This window comes from Carcharodon carcharias, chromosome 20 (genome assembly GCF_017639515.1).
Source record: "Carcharodon carcharias isolate sCarCar2 chromosome 20, sCarCar2.pri, whole genome shotgun sequence".
Classification (NCBI taxonomy): domain Eukaryota; kingdom Metazoa; phylum Chordata; class Chondrichthyes; order Lamniformes; family Lamnidae; genus Carcharodon; species Carcharodon carcharias.
In genome coordinates, this window is record NC_054486.1 from 34,192,098 (window position 1) to 34,213,210 (window position 21,113).

Genomic DNA, 21,113 nt, shown 5'->3' on the forward strand with positions numbered 1-21,113 from the left:
TTACTAAAACCCGCTTTCACAGCCATATCTCCTTTCTCAGTGACTGTCTCCGTCTCCAACTTAACCCAGGTGGATTTCAACTGAAATTCCATCCCTCATGTTTCAAACCCACCCAGGATTACAGATATCTCCGGGACATAAAACATTTCTTGGACTGCTGTTCCCGTTGCATTCTGAGATCCACACTCAGTGCCATGCGCCGCCATATGAACACACTCGACCTCTCCCTCCAGCAGCACCGCCGTACCCTTTTTCAAAGCTGCGTGTGCCCCCAGTTTCATTTTATTCTTCGTCTCATCCGACGCCTCAACAAGAAACTTTTTCTCTTTCTCTCTAGTGCTAAGGAACACAAGCTCCAACAACTCCTTGCCACCAACACCCATCTAGGACCCTCCACCCCTCCTTGTCCCTCCGTCCGCACCCCATCTTTCAATCCCAGCCCCGGCCGTGTATTCACTATACCCCTTGACCTTCCCCTCTCCGACGCTGAACGTTCAATGCTCAGCAAAGGACTTAGTTTCATACCCTTACGCCCTCATCTCAATGAATTTCGGGCTTGGCATGATGCTGAAGTCTTCTTCCACTGCCTTCATCTCCGTGCTCACTTCTTTGGGCAGGAGTCCTCTCCCCGTTCAACAGATCCTTTTACCCACCTCCAATATTCTTCCTCCACCTGGACCCCTCCCTCTGGATTCTTACCTTCTCTTGATCCTTTCATTGAGAACTGTCGGCGTGACATTAGTCGTCTCAATTTCTCTGCTCCTCTCACCCATTCTAACCTGTCTCTCTCTGAACTTACTGCACTCCGTTCTCTCAGGTCCAACCCTAACATTATCATCAAACCTGCTGACAAAGGTGGTGCTGTTGTTGTCTGGTACACTGACCTCTACTTCGCGGACGCTGAGCGTCAACTCGCAGACACTTCTTCCTAACTTTCCCTGGACCATGACCCCACCACTGAACATCAAGCCATTGTTTCCAGGACTGTCACTAACCTCATCTCCTCTGGAGATCTTCCTCCCACAGCTTCCAACCTGATAGTCGCCCAACCTCGGACGGCCCGCTTCTACCTCCTACCCAAAATCAACAAACAGAACTGTCCCGGCAGACCGATCGTGTCAGCCTGTTCCTGCCCCATGGAACTCATTTCTCATTATCTTGACTCCCTTCTCTCTCCCCTTGTCCAGTCCCTTCCCACCTACATCCATGATTCCTCTGACACCTTATGTCACATCAACAATTTCCAGTTCCCTGGCCCCAACCGCCTCCTCTTTACCATGGACATCCAATCCCTCTACACCTCCATCCCCCACCAGGATGGTCTGAGAGCTCCCAGCTTCTTCCTCGAACAGAGGCCCGGACAATCCCCATCCACCACTACTCTCCTCCGTCTGGCTGAACTTGTTCTCACACTGAACAATTTCTCCTTTAACTCCTCTCACTTTCTCCAAATAAAAGGTGTGGCTATGGGTACCTGCATGGGCCCCAGCTATTCCTGTCTCCTTATGGAATATGTGGAAAATTCCTTGTTCCAGTCTTACTCCAGCCCCCTTCCACAACTCTTTCTCAGGTACGTCGATGATTACTTCGGTGCTGCTTCATGCTCTCGTCGGGACCTGGAAAAATTTATTAATTTTGCTTCCAATCTCCACCCCTCCATCATTTTCACACGGTCCATCTCTGACACTTCCCTTCCCTTCCTTGACCTCTCTGTCTCAATTTCTGGTGATAGACTGTCCACCAGTATCCATTGCAAACCCACCGACTCCCACAGCAACCTCGACCACAGCTCCTCGCACCCCACTTCCTGAAAGGACTCCATCCCGTTCTCTCAGTTCCTTCTCCTCCGTCGCATCTGTTCTGATGATGCTACCTTCAAAAACAGTTCCTCTGACATGTCCTCCTTCTTCCTTAACCGAGGTTTTCCACCCACGGTCGTTGATAGGGCCCTCAACCGTGTCCGGCCCATCTCCCATGCATCAGCCCTCACGCCTTCTCCTCCCTCCCAGAAACATGATAGAGTCCCCCTTGTCCTCACTTTTCACCCCACCAGCCTCCGCATTCAAAGGATCATCCTCTGCCATTTCCGCCAACTCCAGCATGATGCCACCACCAGACACATCTTCCCTTCACACCCCCGGCGGCATTCCGTAGGGATCATTCCCTCTGGGACACCCTGATCCACTCCTCCATCACCCCCTACTCCTCAACCCCCACCTACGGCACCTCCCCATGCATACGCAAAAGATGCAACACCTGCCCCTTCACTTCCACTCTCCTCACCATCCAAGGGCCCAAACACTCCTTTCAAGTGAAGCAGCATTTTACTTGCATTTCCCCCAACTTAGTCTACTGCATTCATTGCTCCCAATGTGGTCTTCTCTACATTGGAGAGACCAAACGCAGACTGGGTGACCGCTTTGCAGAACACCTCCGGTCTGTCCTCAAGAATGACCCAGACCTCCCTGTCGCTTGCCATTTTAACACTCCACCCTGCTCTCTTGCCCACATGTCTGTCCTTGGCTTGCTGCATTGTTCCAGTGAAGCTCAATGTAATCTGGAGGAACAGCACCTCATCTTCCAACTAGGCACTTTACAGCCTTCCGGAATGAATATTGAATTCAACAACTTTAGATCTTGAACTCCCTCCTCCATCCCCACCCCCTTTCCATTTCTTTCCCCTCCCTTTTGTTTTTTCCAATAATTTATATAGATTTTTCTTTTCCCACCTATTTCCATTATTTTTAAATCTATACCTTTTATGCTCTTTTAGTCTTATTTCACCCCACCCCCACTAGAGCTGTACCTTGTGTGTCCTGCCATCCATTCTTAATTAGCACATTCTTTTAGATAATATCACTACCTTCAACACCTCTTTGTTCTTTTGTCTGTGACATCTTTTGATTATCTGCTCCTTTCACTGCTTGCTTGTCCCTACAACCAACCCCCCCCCCACCCCCCCCCCCGCCATTTCTCTCCCCCCACCCCCCACCTTATAGCAGCTTATATTTCACCTTTCTCCTATTTTTACTTAGTTCTGTTGAAGGGTCATGAGGACTCGAAACGTCAACTTTATTCTTCTCCGCCGATGCTGCCAGACCTGCTGAGTTTTTCCAGGTAATTCTGTTTTTGTGATAGTGGCAATTTAATGGACTATATTGATTTTCAGAAAGATTTTGACAGATACTACAAAAGGCTGTTTAACAAAATTGAGGCCCTAGGCCCATGGAATAGCAGAGTCAGTGTCAGCTTGGATAGAAAATTGGCTTAAGGATCAAAAACAGCAACAAAAACAAAAAATGCTGGAAAAACTCAGCAAGTCTGACAGCATCTGTGGAGAGAAAGACAGAGTTAATGTTTTGAGTCCATTTGAGTTTTCTTCAGAGCTAAAGGGAAGCACAAAAATGGTGAAATATATACTGTTTAAGGTGGATGGAACAGGTGAAGCTGGATAGAAGGCCAGCGATAGGTGGAGTCAAAGGAGAGATTGCAAAAGATGTCATAAACATAAGGTCAAAGGGGTGTTAATGGTGGTGGTATTGGCTAAAGGAGGTGCTAATAGTGAAGTTAAGAGTAGAAAGCAGAATGTGATAATAGCCGGATCAGGGTAAGAGCTCTGGAAAGGACAACATGAGCAAGTGACAGACGGCCCTATTTGGGGTGGAGTGCGGGGAGGGGACGGCAGTGGGTAAAAGGATCGAAAATAGACTAAAAGGTGGGCTTAAAACAATGAATAAAAATGGAAATAAATTTTAAACATAATAAAAATAAGTAGAAAAAATAAATGAAAATTTAAAAATAAAAATGGAAAAAAAGGGGATCCAAAAGGGGTGAGGATGGAGGACAGAGTTCATGGTCTGAAGTTGTTGAACTCAATATTCAGTCTGGAAGGCTGTAAAGTGCCTAATCAGAAGATGAGGTGTTGTTCCTCCAGTTTGCGTTGAGCTGCACTGGAACATTACAGCAGGCCAAGGACGGACATGTGGGCATGAGAGCAGGGTGGTGTGTTGAAATGGCAAGCGACAGGAAGGCCTGCGACATGCTTGCGGACAGACCGAAGGTGTTCCACAAAGTGGTCACCCAGTCTGTGTTTGGTCTCTCCAATGTATTGGAGACCACATTGGGAGCAGTGAATGCAGTAGACTAAATTGAGGTAAGTGCAAGAGCTGTTGTGAAGGGACTGAGGTGTTGGGGTTGATGGAGGAGTGGACCAGGATGTCCCAGAGGGAACAGTCCCTACGGAATGCCGACAGGGGGAGTGAAGGGAAGATGTGTTTGGTGGTGGTATCGTGCTCGAGTTGGCGGAAATGGTGGCGTATGATCCTTTGAGTGTGGAGGCTGGTGGGGTGAAAAGTGAGGACAAGGGGGACCCTATCATGGTTCTAGGAGGGAGAGGAAGGTGTGAGGGCAGAGGTGCAGGGGATGGGTCAGACATGGTTGAGGGTCCTGTCAACCACCGTGGGTGGGATACCTCGGTAACGGAAGAACGAAGACATGTCAGAAGCGCCGTTTTGGAAAGTGGCATCATCGGAACAGATGTGACGGAGGCGAAGGAACTGAGAGAATGGGATGGAATCCTTATAGGAAGTGGGGTGTGAGGAGCTGTAGTCGAGTAGCTGTAGGAGTCGGTAGGCTTGTAATGGATATTGGTGGACAGTCTATCACCAGAAATTGAGACAGAGAGGTCAAGAAAGGGAAGGGAAGTGTCAGAGATGGACCATGTGAAAATGATGCAGGGATGGAAATTGGAAGCAAAATTAATAAATTTTTCCAGGTCCAGACGAGAGCATGAAGTCGCACCTAAACAGTCATCGATATACTGAGAAAACAATTGTGGGAGGCGGCCTGAGTAGGACTGGAATAAGGAATGTTCCACATACCGTAAAAAGAGACAGGTATAACTGGGGCCCATGCGGGTACCCATAGCCAAACCTTTTATTTGGAGAAAGTGAGACAAGTTTAAGGAGAAATTGTTCAGTGAGAGAACAAGTTCAGCCAGACGGAGGAGAGTGGTGGTGGATAGGGATTGTTCGGGCCTCTGTTCCAGGAAGAAGCGGAGAGCCCTCAGAGCATCCTGGTTGGGGATAGTGGTGTAGCGGGATTGGACGTCCATGGTGAAGAGGTGGTGGTTAGGGCCAGGGAACTGGAAGGTATTGATATGATGTAGGGTATCAGAGGAATCACAGATATAGATGGGAAGAGACTGGACATGGGGAGAGAGTCTTTTGCCTTTATCAAAAACAACAAGTTGTGGTAAAAGGTTGATTTACAGACTGGAGGATGGTACACAGTGGTCTTCCCCAAGGGTCGCTGCTGGAACCATAGCTTTTTTCCATATATGGACTTGGGTATTGGAATATAGGGTAAAATTTCAAAATTTGCAAATGATACCAAACTTGGAGGTGTGGCAAGATGATAACAATTGATTGCAACAGGACATGGATTGGCTAGCAGAATGGCAGACAAGTGATAGATGGAATTTAATACAGAGAAGTGTGAGGTGATACATTTTGACAGAAGGGATAGGGGAGACAATATAGATTTAATGACACAGTTTGAAAAGGTGAGGGATTTTAGCTACAATGTTAGTTTGGAGAAACTGGGGTTGTTCTCCTCGGAGCAAAAGAGATCAATGGGAGATTTGATGGAGGTGTACAAGATTATGACACATTTAGATAAGGTAGACAAAGAAAAGCTGCTCCCATTAGGTGATGTTACAAGAACTAGGGGATGCAGATTTAAGGTTTTGGGACAGAGATGTGGGGTATGAGAGGAAGAACATTTCACGCAGTAATGACTTGCAACTTACTGCCTTTGAGGGCAGTGGAAATGGAGGTGATCATTGATTTCAAAAGGAAATTGGATGTGCTGAGAGAAATAAGCTTACAAAGTTACAGAATAGAACAGGGGAATGGGACTGACTGGATTGCTCTAGACAGTTGACATAGACTCAATGGCCTCCTTCTGGCTCTAATGGCTCTTTCTTTCCTTTAGACCTTTAGCCAATGATTTTGAATGTATGACCACTAATTATTGATCTGCTCACCAAAGGAAATATTTTTTCTCTATCTACATTATCAAATTATATCATCACCTTGAAAACCTCTATCTTAGGTTACCTAACCTTCTCTGTTCCAAGGACAACAGTGCTATCTTTTCCAACTTCTTCTCATAACTGAAGTCCTTGGTGACGTCCTGGTAAACCTTCTCTGTATCCTAAGGTCTTTACATCTTTCCTGAAGTGTGGTGCCAGGAATTGGCCAAAAAATTACAGCTGAGGCCTAACCAGTGATTTATAAAGTTCTAGCGTGATCTCTTTTTGCCTTTATATTTTACGTCTATTCATAAACGTTGATACCGATAAAAATTTGGGCTGAACCATTCAACTTGTGTTTTGTGCCAGGAGTGGTATCTCAATTTCTATTCAGACAGCTGGCAACTAGAAGGAACTGGGACTACCAGCTCCATCATCTGCATGTTTCTTGTCTGGTCAGAAAACCGAGAATGGCAAGACTCCCAAACTTGCTACTGCTACTGCAGATTGCATTACATTTCTCCTACATGAGAAACAATCTCTCTTTCTTTAAAACCAATGGTCTTTATAAAGGAATGCTTTACTTACAAGTGATTCAGTGAAAGTGGCTAGAATGAAATGATGCTTATCTTTAAGGAACTGAAATGACACATTGTTCTTTATAATTTGGATAAAGACTAATAGCTAATACTTACCTGGACCATCTCCCTCCCACCATTCCCTCAACCCATAGCTAAAAAAAAAACTAGATTTTGGATGGCTACTTCCGTGACAAAAAAAAAATTTGTTTGGAATTTAAGTAAAATGTTTAAAATAGCTGCCTTTCAACTAATAAAAGCCAGTAGAATTCTACATATCCAAGCCCAATACCTGGACTTCAACGTGTGACTGCAGTAGTGTGAAGGGAGCAAACACAAATTTGTCTTAATGGCCTGGAATTTGTGGGGTCTTGATAGCAAACTATTAGCATTTGTTGTCATTACCTCTGTCAATTTGACCACAACTTCTGGATTTAGCATAGACTAACACAGAAATCCTGAAGCTAAGGTCTGTCATTCACTGCTCTGCCACGGGCTGTGCTGTGGATCTATGCTTATCCTCAGAGCTGGCAATAATTTGGAAAATTTCCCCTTTTCTGCTCTCATATTGCTGTTAGAAACCAGATAAAAAGTTAAGCCTTGTTCACTTATGGGCAACTGGGGTTTTTAACAGCAATCTGAGTAACACTTGCTGCTAAACAACCAACCTAGCCCTGAAAAAATTAATTTTATAATTGTGGAATGTTGTTAAATTATTGATTACTAGATTTTTATAACAATACCTATTTAAACAAGTTTGTTAATGATACTTCAACTTCTATTTTAGCCCTAATCTTTGGACAGAATTCTGCCCTTGGCGAGCGGGCTTGGCAGGGGCAGTTGGGAAGCTGACCCCCGCCCGTGATCAGCACCAGACCGCGATTTCACGCTGGCAGGGACATGTTATTAATGAAAAATTAAAGTTTTTAATTTACTTTTATTTGCTTTTGGAAACCTCATCCTGCCCGTGGATGAGGTTTCGAAAAAAATGCAAAGGCCACTTGGTCTTTTCGCCTGCCTGCAAACCGTTTGGTTGGATAGGCAGTGAAAAATTTACATTAATTGATTATTTAATGGCCTTAACGGGCCTTTTAATTGTCGGTGGGCGTGCTGCCGACTCTGGCGTGCGCCCACTAACTAAACTATCGAACGACTGCACATTGACGTCGGCACATTCGGCCAGCATCAACACCAGTCATTTCATACTTGGGTGAGTCAGGCGTGCACCCGTCCACCAAGCAAAAATTTCTGCCCTTTATTTCACTCTCTGTAAAATCTTTAGAAAGGATTTGATTATTTGTGTCATTCCCTGGTTGGCTGTCTGTTAGAATTCTTTTATGTGATTGGCTGCTTTGGCAACTTGATGATGTCACTGCAACTTGACATTGGGAATCCCCCATTAAACTATGCTACAATCAGTTGCATGGGAAAGTTAAAGTTCTTACCACTCAGCTTAGATAACTCAGCGCAACTTTCTTCATGGTCTGTGCAGCTTTGCTTAGCCACTGAATGCAAAATTTGGGCCAATAAAAATAAAGGCCTTGCAAAAAAAAAGCCTTAAGTATTTAGATGTTCATTTTGAAGAACCAGATATTGGCTATTAGCTTTTCAAGCAGACAACAGGAATGATTGTTGGGTGATCTAGTATATTGATGGAATTCTATTTATCTGTTGTAAAATATTCAAATTAAAACTGTCACAAAATACGGCTTCTAAATCTTTCACATATACAAACTACTGGCGGTTTACTATTCTACAGAGACTAATGATTTTGGTTACCAGATTGCTGTATGGTAATTACAAATTTCAGGTCTACACTAATTACTCTGTTGGGTTCAGAATTGTAAGTCTCTTCAGTAAAGTATCCTGTGTCTTCCACGATATGGAAAGTACCTTTACTACTCACCATCTAGTCATACAATAGTGTGAACCAGGAGTTGTAACAATGAAATTTGTTCAATGTACTGGATACTGTAATCTCAGGTGTTCCCACATACATTTCTTCTACAAAAACAAAATACTGCAAATGTTGGAAGTCTGAAGTAAAAGCAGAAGATGCTGGAAATATTCAGGTCTGGCAGCCTTTGTGGAGAGAGCAATAGAGTTAATGTTTCAGGTCTGTGACCTCTCATTCGATGAAGTTCAGATGCTGTTGGACCTGCTAAGTATTTCCAGTAATTACTGTTTTATTAGAGAAGATCTCTTGTTCTGTGAGTTTTCCCATTCCAATATTCTGAAGATGATGCTTGTGCCCTAACTAGACAGGAATCCATCCAGCTCTCAGTGCACAGCCTTGGCTAGGTAAATTGTCAATCAAGCCTCCTACTGCTCTCCTGACAGCTTCTGTCCTCCCCCAATGTTTTTGGTTCAAATGAATTAAACCAATTCAACATATTAAGTAGATTACTAGAATGCCTTAACAAATTCCACTGTCTTGAAGTGACATAGAAAGTGCAAACTTACATTTAAGTAGCACCCTCTATGAACTCTGGACATCCCAAGATGCTTTACAGCCAATGAAACAGTTTAACTAATGTGCAGGCTTTGGTTGCTTGTACTGTAAATGCTTCAGCTAGATATAACAGTACTTCAGTTTATGATTAGGAATTACAAGTTCAAAGTTACTGCTGGTGGTAACAATGGGCGATCAAATTCCCTGTCCACTATTTAAGAGAGGTACTGTCCTATTTAAAATAAAAGAAAAAATGAACTTGCATTTGTATAGCAACTTGTACAAGCTCAGGATGTCCAAATGTGTTTTACAGTTAATTAAGTACTTTTGAATTGTAGTTATTGTTGTAATGTTGAAACATAGCAGCCAGTTTGCACACAGCACATTTGCACAAACAGTAATCAGATAATAACCAGATAATCTATTTTAACGATGCTGATTGATGGATAAGTATTGGCCAGGACATCTATATGAAATTCCAAGCTTTCGTTCAAAATAATGTCACAGGATCTTTTGTATCCACGTGAAGAGGAAGACAAGGCCTTGGTATATGGTTGTTTAGTACATGATATGCTGTATGAATTTAATCCCATGTCAGCTGAATTATTATCATTAAGCTAAATCCAAATCCTGCTGACAAAATAGCCAAAAATCCCAAACAGAACAATGGATTATTTGCACAATGGGGACAGATTTTGCAGGATGGGCAGGGGCCCAAAGTAAGTACAGGGGATTAATTTAGCCACAGGAGTTGCATCAACATCTGCCTTTCCTGATCAACTAGGATGGATGGACTTGATGACAACCCATGGTTGATTGCAATTGCACTATTTAAAGGTCACTACAAAGATAACAGTTGATGGATTCTTGAAGCAAAAGAGAGAGGAAACAATTGTCCTAATGGAGTCCTAATGTGGCAAGGCTGCACTTCACTTCACAGATGCCTCCCTCAACCTGATGCTGCGGGAAGAAGCATGTCACTGAAAGCAACAAAGTGCGGCTGGAGGTGTGTGGTTTAGTGACCTAATCAGTACAAAAAGGTGAGTACAGTGGCACATTCAACTACATCCTGATGTGGGTATCGCCCCAACTCCCTCACTCTGCCTTCCTAAGCCTCCTTCTGCACTTCACTCCTCCCACCGACTTACCTTGCAGCTGCACCCACCCCTCTGGGTCAACACACTTGCTCACAATCATCTATCTGTCCATCCTCATCTTAACATAATGTCACACCTCTCCCTCATAGTCACTATAGTATAATGGATTAATAGCTATAATGTAATAGAGACATCAGCAGTCATGTACTTGAGACTCTGTAGAGCAGATGGAATAGTCTGTACCCAAGAGATGTGCCTACCTGGTAGCTCATCATGTATATAGTGTACTAGTGTAAATAAAGTAATTTTGTAGTAACCTACCAGAGTCAGACCAGAGTTACTAATGGTAAGATAGGGCACAAGACCAACACACTAAACAGTCACCCTCAACAAATGAAGACTGTTCACCCATCTGTTCAACACATGCTATTATTTTCAGTGATAGGTCTCTGCTTTCCCTCCTTGCAGGGGAAGAGAGCAAACAACTCCAGAAGAGGCGGAAAACTGGTGGTGGTCCACCAGCAATTCCACTACTAACATCTGCAGAGGAGGACATGCTGAGGGTCAGCCAAGTCTCAGCGTGCTTGAGCACCGAAGTTGGGGACCTCACAGTTACCTGGTGAAAGAATGAAATATCATACAGCCACATGGCATACAACTCTTACTCATGTTAACTTAATGTCAGCAGCCAGTGAAATATGATCATGTGCATAATGAAGAATTCAAACATTCTTATCTTGGACAATTCTACCTTCAAAGAAGAGATGGTTTGGACATATTCAATGTATATTTCCTCAAAGGGGAAAGGTAGGGAAAACAAATCCAGAGTTCTCTGGATGACAAAAGGTACAGGGATTAAAGTGAAGATGTCAGATGGACAATACAATGGAGATAAACAAAAAAAACTGTGGATGCTGGAAATCCAAAACAAAAACAGAATTACCTGGAAAAACTCAGCAGGTCTGGCAGCATCGGCAGAGAAGAAAAGAGTTGACGTTTCGAGTCCTCATGACCCTTCGATAGAACTTGAGTTCGAGTCCAAGAAAGAGTTGAAATATAAGCTGGTTTAAGGTGTGTGTGTGTGTGTGTGTGTGTGTGTGTGTGGGGGCGGGTGGGGGGGGGGGGAGCGGAGAGAGAGAGAGAGAAGTGGAGGGGGGGTGTGGTTGTAGGGACAAACAAGCAGTGATACAAGCAGATCATCAAAAGATGTCAACAACAATAGAACACATAGGTGTTAAAGTTGGTGATATTATCTAAACGAATGTGCTAATTAAGAATGGATGGTAGGGCACTCAAGGTATAGCTCTAGTGGGGGTGGGGAGAGCATAAAAGATTTTAAAATATTTAAAAATAATGGAAATAGGTGGAAAAAAAAATCTATATAATTTATTGGAAAAAAAAGGAAGGGGGAAACAGAAAGGGGGTGGGGATGGGGGAGGGAGCTCACGACCTAAAGTTGTTGAATTCAATATTCAGTCCGGAAGGCTGTAAAGTGCCTAGTCGGAAGATGAGGTGTTGTTCCTCCAGTTTGCGTTGGGCTTCACTGGAACAATGCAGCAAGCCAAGGACAGACATGTGGGCAAGAGAGCAGGGTGGAGTGTTAAAATGGCAAGCGACAGGGAGGTTTGGGTCATTCTTGAGGACAGACTGCAGGTGTTCTGCAAAGCGGTCGCCCAGTTTACGTTTGGTCTCTCCAGTGTAGAGGAGACCACATTGGGAGCAACGAATGCAGTAGACTAAGTTGGGGGAAATGCAAGTGAAATGCTGCTTCACTTGAAAGGAGTGTTTGGGCCCTTGGACGGTGAGGAGGGAGGAAGTGAAGGGGCAGGTGTTGCATCTTTTGCGTGGGCATGGGGTAGTGCCATAGGAGGGGGTTGAGGAGTGGGGGGTGATGGAGGAGTGGACCAGGGTGTCCCGGAGGGAGCGATCCCTACGGAATGCCGATGGGGGGGGTGAAGGGAAGATGTGTTTGGTGGTGGCATCATGCTGGAGTTGGCAGAAATGGCGGAGGATGATCCTTTGAATGTGGAGGCTGGTGGGGTGATAAGTGAGGACAAGGGGGACCCTATCATGTTTCTGGGAGGGAGGAGAAGGCGCCTTCTCCTCCCTCCCAGAAACATGATAGGGTCCCCCTTGTCCTCACTTATCACCCCACCAGCCTCCACATTCAAAGGATCATCCTCCGCCATTTCTGCCAACTCCAGCATGATGCCACCACCAAACACATCTTCCCTTCACCCCCCGCTATCGGCATTCCGTAGGGATCGTTCCCTCCGGGACACCCTGGTCCACTCCTCCATCACCCCCTACTCCTCAACCCCCTCCTATGGCACCACCCCATGCCCACGCAAAAGATGCAACACCTGCCCCTTCACTTCCTCTCTCCTCACCGTCCAAGGTCCCAAACACTCCTTTCAAGTGAAGCAGCATTTTACTTGCATTTCCCCCAACTTAGTCTACTGCATTCGTTGCTCCCAATGTGGTCTCCTCTACACTGGAGAGACCAAATGTAAACTGGGCGACCGCTTTGCAGAACACCTGCAGTCTGTCTGCAAGAATGACCCAAACCTCCCTGTCGCTTGCCATTTTAACACTCCACCCTGCTCTCTTGCCCATATGTCTGTCCTTGGCTTGCTGCATTGTTCCAGTGAAGCCCAACGCAAACTGGAGGAACAACACCTCATCTTCCGACTCGGCACTTTACAGCCTTCCGGACTGAATATTGAATTCAACAACTTTAGGTCGTGAGCTCCCTCCCCCATCCCCACCCCCTTTCTGTTTCCCCCTTCCTTTTTTTTCCAATTATATAGATTTTTCTTTTCCCACCTATTTCCATTATTTTTAAATATCTTAAAATCTTTTATGCTTTCCCCACCCCCACTAGAGCTATACCTTGAGTGCCCTACCATCCATTCTTAATTAGCACATTCGTTTAGATAATATCACCAACTTTAACACCTATGTGTTCTATTGTTGTTGACATCTTTTGATGATCTGCTTCTATCACTGCTTGTTTGTCCCTACAACCACACCACCCCCCTCCACTTCTCTCTCTCTCTCCCCCCACACACACCTTAAACCAGCTTATATTTCAACTCTTTCTTGGATTCAAACTCAAGTTCTGTCGAAGGGTCATGAGGATTCGAAACGTCAATACAATGGAGAACCAGGTTCAGGGGGGGCAAGTCAAAAAGCAAATAAGAGAAGCAAAGAGGGAATATGAAGAGAGAATGGCAACTAACAAAAAAGGGAACCCCAATGTCTTCTATGGGCATATAAATGTAAAAGGATGGCAAAAGGAGGAGTAGAGCCGATGAGGGAGCAAAAAGGGGATTTACACATGGAGCTAGGGGGCATAGCTGAGGTATTAAATGAATACTTTGCATCTGACTTTACCAAGGAAGAAGATGCTGCATAGGTCATGGTGGAAAAGAAAGTAACTAATACACTAAAAGATTTTAAAATTGATGAGGAGGAGGCATTAGATAGGCTGTCAGTACTTAAAGTTGATAAAACACAAGAACTAGATGAGATGCATCCAAAGATACTGAGGGAAGTGAGTGTGGAAATTAAGGAGGCTTGGGTCATAATATTTCAATCTTCCTTAAGCCCAGGGGTGCTGCCAGAGGACTGGAGAATTGTAAATATTACATGCATGTTTAAACAAAGGGTGTAAGGATGAGCCCAGCAACTACGGCCAGTCAGTTTAACTTCGGTGGTGGGGAAACTCCTAGAAACGATAATTTGATACAAAATTAATAGTCACATGGACAAATGCATGTTATTAAGGAAAGCCAGCACAGATTTCTTAAGTGAAAATAGTGTTTAGCTAGCCTGCTTGAGTTATTTGATGAGGTAACAAGAGAGGGTTGATGAGGGCATTGCTGTTGATGTGGTGTACGTAGATTTCCAAAAGGCTTTTGATTCAGTGCTGCACAATTAACTTGTGAGCAATGTTATAGCTCATGGAATAAAAGAGACAGTAGCAACATGGATACGAAATCAGTTGAGTAACAGGAAATAGACAGTAATGGTTAATGGATGTTTTCTTGCTGGAGGGTTTGTAGTGGAGTTCCAAAGGGGTCAGTGTTGGGATCTTTGCTCTTCCTGATATATATTAATGAACTAGACTTTGATGTACAGGGCACAATTTCAAAATTTGCAGATGATACAAAACTTGGAAGCATTGTGAACTGTGAGGACGATTGTGTAGAACTTCAAAAGGACATAGACAAATTGCTGGAATGAGTGGAGAAGTGGCAGATTAAGTTCAATGTTGAGTCATAGAGGGCTACAGCACAGAAAAAGGCCCTTCGGCCTATTGAGTCTGTGCCAGTCAAACAAGTAAGTAACTATTCTAATCCCATTTTCCAGCACTAGCCCGTAGCCTTCTGTGCCATGGCATTGTAAGTGCACATCCAAATACTTCTAAAATGTTATCAGGGTTTCTGCTTCTACCACCCTTTCAGGCAGTGAGTTTCAGACTCCCACCACCCTCTGGGTGAAAAAGTTCTTTCTCACATCCCCTCTAAACCTCCTGCCCCTTACCTTAAATCTATGCCCCCTGGTTATTGATCCCTCCACCAAGGGGAAAAGTTCCTTCCTGTCTACCCTATCTATGCCCCTCATAATTTTCTACACCTCAATCATGTCCCCCCTCAATCTCCTCCGCTCCAGGGAAAATAACCCCAGTCTATCCAATCTCACGTCATAACTAAAACTCTCCAGCCCGGGCAACATCCTGGTAAATCTCCTCTGCACTCTCTCTAGTGCAATCACATCCTTCCTATACTATGGATTCCAGAACTGCACGCAATACTCTAGCTGTGGCCTAACCAGCATTTTATACAGTTTCAGCATAAGCTCCCTGCTCTTATATCCTCTGCCTCGTCTAATAAAGGTAAGTATCCCATATGTCTTCTTAACCACCTTATCTACCTGTCCTGCTACTTTAAGGGACCGGTGGATATGCACACCAAGGTCCTTCTGTCCCTTGGTACTTCCCAGGGTCCTACCATTCAGCATGTATTCCCGTGCCTTGTTTGTCCTGCCCAAGTGTATCACCTCACACTTATCCGGATTAAATTCCATTTGCCACTGATCAGCCCATCTGGCCAGTCTGTTTATATCCTCCTCACTATTTACCACCCCACCAATTTTCGTGTCATTCGCAAACTTACTGATCAACCCTACTACATTCAAGTCTAGATTGTTTATATATACTACAAACAGCAAAGGACCCAACACCGATCCCTGTGGAACCCCACTGGACACTGGAGAAATGTGAAGTGATTCATTTGGTAGAAAGAACATGGAGAGACAATGCAAAATAAAGAGTATAATTCTAAAAGAGTTGCAGGAGCAGAGGAACTTGGGTGTATATGTGAATAAGTCATTGAAAGTGGCCGGACAGGTCGAGTGCATGTTTAATAAAACACACAGTATCCTAGGCTTTATTAATAGTGGAATAGGATACAAGGGCAAGGAGGTTATGTTGAACTTGTAACAGACTCTAGTTTGGCCTCGGCTGGAATATTACATCCAGTTCTGGGTGCTGCATTTTAGGAAAGATGTGAAATCATTGGATAAAATGCAGAAAAGATTCACGAGAATGGTTCCAGGGATGAGGAATTTCAGTTACGAAGATAGATTGGAAAAGTTGGGACTGTTTTCCTTGGAGAAGATAAGGATGAGAGGAGACTTGATAAGACATATTCAAAATCATGAGGGTTCAGGACAGAATCAGCCATGTTTTGAGCGCGCAGCCGTAGTCTCCAAGTAGCCAGCCGGTGAATATATTCTGAGGTGCAAAGAGTGTGGGACAAAAGCATTATTGCCACGCTTTGAAAATCCTGTGCACAACCGCATAATTATCTTTTTGTGTTTCCACATCAGCTGTATATTGATGGAGTGGAAGCTCTTAAGGTTCACATGCACCCCTGGGTGATCTGGGGAGTTCATTGATTGCCACATGCATGCAGTTGATGGCATCCTGAACCTGATGGAAACCATCCAGAAATGCAAACCTGAAAAGTGCTGTCATCATTGGGCTCAATGTGTACATAACTGGCAAACATGGGATCAATCACCTGTGTGGTGTATTTGTGGGTAGCAAACTGCAAGATCCTGCCAATGTCTCCTGCTGACCCCTGGAAGCCTGCTTCCAGCAGGCTACATTTGTCTGGCAGCACCTGACACAAGTCCCTAAGCTACTGGTGTTCAGACTTGCTCAGGAAGCTGATCCTTTGTCTGTACGCTGTGTTGTGGTATCGCCTCCTGTGACATGCACAACTCTGTTTACCTCCTCTTTCCTGTGGAATGACAGGTCTATGACAAATTTGATACTGCTCCAGCTGCTTGTTCCCTGTTGCTGGTGCTCTTCCTGCTGGTCATCTTGGAACTCATCTGAGGTCCAACCTGAAACAGCATAAGTGGTACCCATACTGATCTGATTTATCAGACAAGGTCCCAACTAGTGAAAGTCACCTCCAAAGTAATGAAAATGACCTCCAAAGTAGTAGCAATCACCTATGAAGTAGTGACAGTAAGCTTTCAGAAAAGTAATGAGAACAAAAACCTTAGGCACAAATTCAGCTGTGAGGTTTGAGTACTTATGGAAATTTTTGATTGTTGTTTCTTCAGCCACCTCAATTGCCACTGTGGTCTTGGCTTTGCTTTCACTGGCGAATTCCAGGAATCCTGAGGAACATTTGTACTCACAGTTAAAGTTGAAAACTCATTAAAAATGCTCTTGATCACCTATATTTAAATTGGCAATCCTGAGAGGACTTTCCACATGCAGTTAAATGTGCTGCAGTGAAATGCAGGGGTTGGCAGGTTGGTACAGCTTCCCAATGTATTGTCAATTTTAGAGCTCTTAATCCATTCCCCCTTCCGCAGCACCCCCCCCCCCCCCCACCACCACCACCACCACCACCACCACCACCCCCCAAATACACTTGCCTTTGGAGGCTAGAATTCCCCCATTACTTCATTTGTATAATTTTTAATGAAGAGTTTGAAGAACTTGTACAATGCACGTCTTTTCCATGGAACAGCTACAAATGCAGTTTTATGTAAATTCAATGGACGGAAGTGATACAGTACTCTAGTCTGCTGTGCCTTGAGTTCTGGGATGTGACAGTTTCCGAACCGATACACACCACTAATCATCTGAGCCAGCTGATGTAGACACCAGATGGAGGTGCAGGGAACTAGAGAAAGTTATTTAAATTTGCTTTTCACACACTCCCAATGACAGATTGAGAGTGGCAGCAGGCTATCCAACTATCCTTTCTGAACTGTATATAATTCAACAGGTCTGAAGTAAAGAATAAAATATATTAAATAAGGCAAAAACGGTGAAAGTAGAACTCACATAAATTAAAAATTCTTTTTTTGCATTTCGATAGAGTGGAAAAAATATAAACATACTATTTTATTGTGTTGCTGAAATTTTCATGAAGTTCTCAATCCTTTGTTGAAGGCCTTCTAAAAGTCATAAAGTGGATGAACCACACAATAAAACCTTTCACTTTTAATCTCAAGGGTATAATTTATGGAGCATTATTGATTTATTTTATTTTGACAAAATTTAAGCCTAATGCTAAATAAACAGTAAAATGCTTAGCTGAGGAAATGCTATGAAAATGTAGAAAAGTTAAGCATTAAATTAGGACACTGCAGGTGCTTTCTGATTTGTTGGGGTCAAGACATTTAAATAGGCTTGAAAGAAAAAAGATGCATTTATACAGTGCTTTTCATGACCTCAGGAAGGCCAAAAATACTTTACAGCCAATGAAATACTTTTGGGGCATAGTCACTGTTGTAGGAAATACAGCAATTTGTGCACATCAAGCTGCTAAAAACTGCAGTGTGATATTGACCAACGGTATAAGGGATAAATATTGACCAGGAAATGAGAGAAATCGTCCGTTCTTCTATGAAGTAGTGACATGGGATCTTTTCCATCATCCCGAAAGGGCAAAAGGAACCTCGATTTCTCACTTGAAAGATGAAACCTCCAACAGTGCACTCAGTTCTGCAGTAGCAGTGCTTCCCCCCCTAGATTTTGCACTCATGTGCCAAGTGGATTTGAATCTGCACCTTTTTGACTTGAATGGGAGTTATACCAACTGAGTCGTAGGTGACACCCAGTAGCAACTAGGTACAGATACTGCCCAATCATATCCACCTTTCAGCTTGATTCAGTTTTTAACCACATCGGATGGAACGATAAGGCATTTAAATGTAAAGATGATCGACTCAGTAGAAAATTAAGCTATTTTACCTACTGCATTGGAGAATGGTAACAGATGGTAGGCCATAACCCTAATAACATAACATGTCTGTAAAGTCAATTATGTTTATCTACAGAATGCATTCAAAAGACAGATCATTTGCGAGAGTACCCTGTATACAAGAAATATGATAAGGAGGTTACTGAAGTGAAATTTCAACATATTGGTGGGGCGAGAGCTGCCTCAGGGAGCTGAAGACTTCAAAGCATGATTTTAAAATCATCAAAAAATTGTCCAATCAGTTACCTGAACATATGCATGTTAAAAATTCTGTCTGTCCATAAATTTTTATTTTCCTTTCATTTAATGCAAAGGACGCCTGGCAGATTCACCCGTCCGCCAACTATAAGGTTGGAGGGACCATGAAAAATCGGGGACAAATGGAACTTCAACAACTTTAATTGTCTTCTTAATTGTCGGTGGGTGCATTTCCAACATTTGTGCATGCCTCCGACACTTGCATGCGCCCGACCAAAATATTGTGTGAATTCGGGATGATGTTGGGACGCTTGCCTGATGTCATCTCGCGCGATTTCACATCTGATCAGGCCAGGTGCGCACCTGCACGCCGACCTAAAAATTCTGCCCAAAGCATTAGGTCCTACATCCAAACCAGTGATAAAGATTGCAAATAGCTGGGGCCCAAGCACTGATCCTTGCAATACCCAACTAGTTAGAGTCTGCCAACCTGAGAATGACATTATGTCAATCATAAACCAGTGTGTTTATTCTTAATATGTTTTCCGTCCGTTAACCAATCTTCAATCCATGTCAGTATATTACCCCAATCCCATGTGCTCTAATTTTGTTTACTAACCTCTTATGTGGAACCTTTTCAAGAGCCTTCTGGAAATCCAAATACAGTACTTCTACCGGTTCTCCCTTATCTATTCTGCTAGTTACAGCTTCAAACAATTCTGTCAGGTTTGTCAAACATGATTTCCCTTTCATAAATCTATGTTGACTGCCCAGTTCTACCATTATTTTCAAAGTGTCCAGATTATACATCTTTTATAGTACTCTAGTATTTTCCTTACTAATATCATCTGCTGCTGAATCTGGTAACTGATTACAAAAGATTGAACATTATGTCAATCATAAACCAGTGAGATCACAGAAGTGCTTACAAAATGTCTAATATGCACGTTGGCATGTAGTAAATTCCTGTAAACCATCTGCAAACAACAGAGGTCCATAATCATTTCTGTTCCATGTAAAGTTGTGGTTTTCTTCTTCAACAGTCTTATTATAAATACACATTACATGTAGTTCAAAGATGATAATGAAAGTATCTCTTTTCCACAGATGAACTCTCAACATCCTGTACTGAGTTGCTGCATGATGCCATCACAGTTTCTGAGGACAACAGGAAAGGTTATTGATGACTCTCAGAAGACACTATTCTAATAGTCTATTCTACTAATCACAGAATGGAAGTCTACATGGGCAACTGTGCTGCCGAGGAATATAACACTTTAACATATCTGGATCATCCACATGGATTGTCTCTGGACTATACTTTGCCAGCCAAAGATTATTACTGTAAAGGGCCTAGGATTCATTGATCAACATCCCAGCCTCACACCGGGGGAATACTAGAGGCAGCACTGCAAAAAATCCAGCATACAGTGCTACAACCATATTGTATAATGGTGTACATTTAGCCTGACAGAAATGGCAGATGTCATCTGTATTTGTCACTACAGTTCTCAGAAATGGCAGTTTCATATAGCAACTCAGATTAATTCCCTAGTCAAATTACTCCAGGATGTGGTTATTCAGAGTTCTCAAACTCTCTGAAAGCCATTCTACAGGGATTGCAAGCCAAACTGTCCTTACCCGCCAAACCAGACAAATGGATGAGCTTTTGAGTGACGGGTCCTCCTACAGCTTCATAGCCAATCCTATATCAATGTGGGAATTAAATATAGTTTCAATATATATCTCTCACAATATTCCCAACACAATGGATATTAAGATATTTATACATATTTATACTGAAGAATAAAAAAATGCTGAAGTGAACCTTTGTAAAGATGTTTTGTTCTTAGGGCTTTTTCTTTTTGTGACATTCTGCAGTGCCGTTGGCTACACTGTTGTGCAATGTGTGGAAATAAAACATATTTATTTACCTATAAACTATGTTTCCTTAACAAAATGGTTTAATTTGATCACTTCTACATCTGACATTGTCCTTTTACTTGCATTCTCAGAAATATGTGCTAAGGTTTTTCTTCCCCTTGCAACATTCAAACCTCAGTGTTAGGTACAATCAACAGATAAGACGTCCGTTTCTTCCTGGTGTTGCTTTCATAAACACATTCATGTAGAGAATAACTTAGACTCTGCTGAATTTTGCATCTCTTTTTTTTTGTTTAAGAATGTTATAATTGCAAATATCCCTTAGCTGCCCAAATACGTCACCCGTGCAATATTGAGTAAATACATTTGCATGAAATGTGGGAGCAACGTAACTAACATTCAATCATGTTGTTTCATAATGTATTGTCATGCATAAAGACTTTACACAGGAAATTGCTGACTCATGATGCAGGATTATCTGTTCGTCAGGTGGGCGCGGCTGGGGAAATGTCCATGCCCGCGATCGGCCCCTGACCGTGAATTCACGCTGGCTGACCAATTAATGGCTAG

General features: G+C 43.2%; 1 protein-coding gene across 1 annotated transcript in view; it reads left to right on the forward strand.

Moving 5' to 3' along the window:
* LOC121292205 overlaps positions 1-20,600 on the forward strand; it is a 38,543-nt gene extending 17,943 nt beyond the window's left edge. The window contains exon 2 of the mRNA XM_041213885.1: positions 19,767-20,600. The gene's annotated coding sequence lies outside the window, so the exon portion shown is untranslated. The remainder of the gene's footprint in view (positions 1-19,766) is intronic.
* The last annotated feature ends 513 nt before the right edge of the window (positions 20,601-21,113 follow it).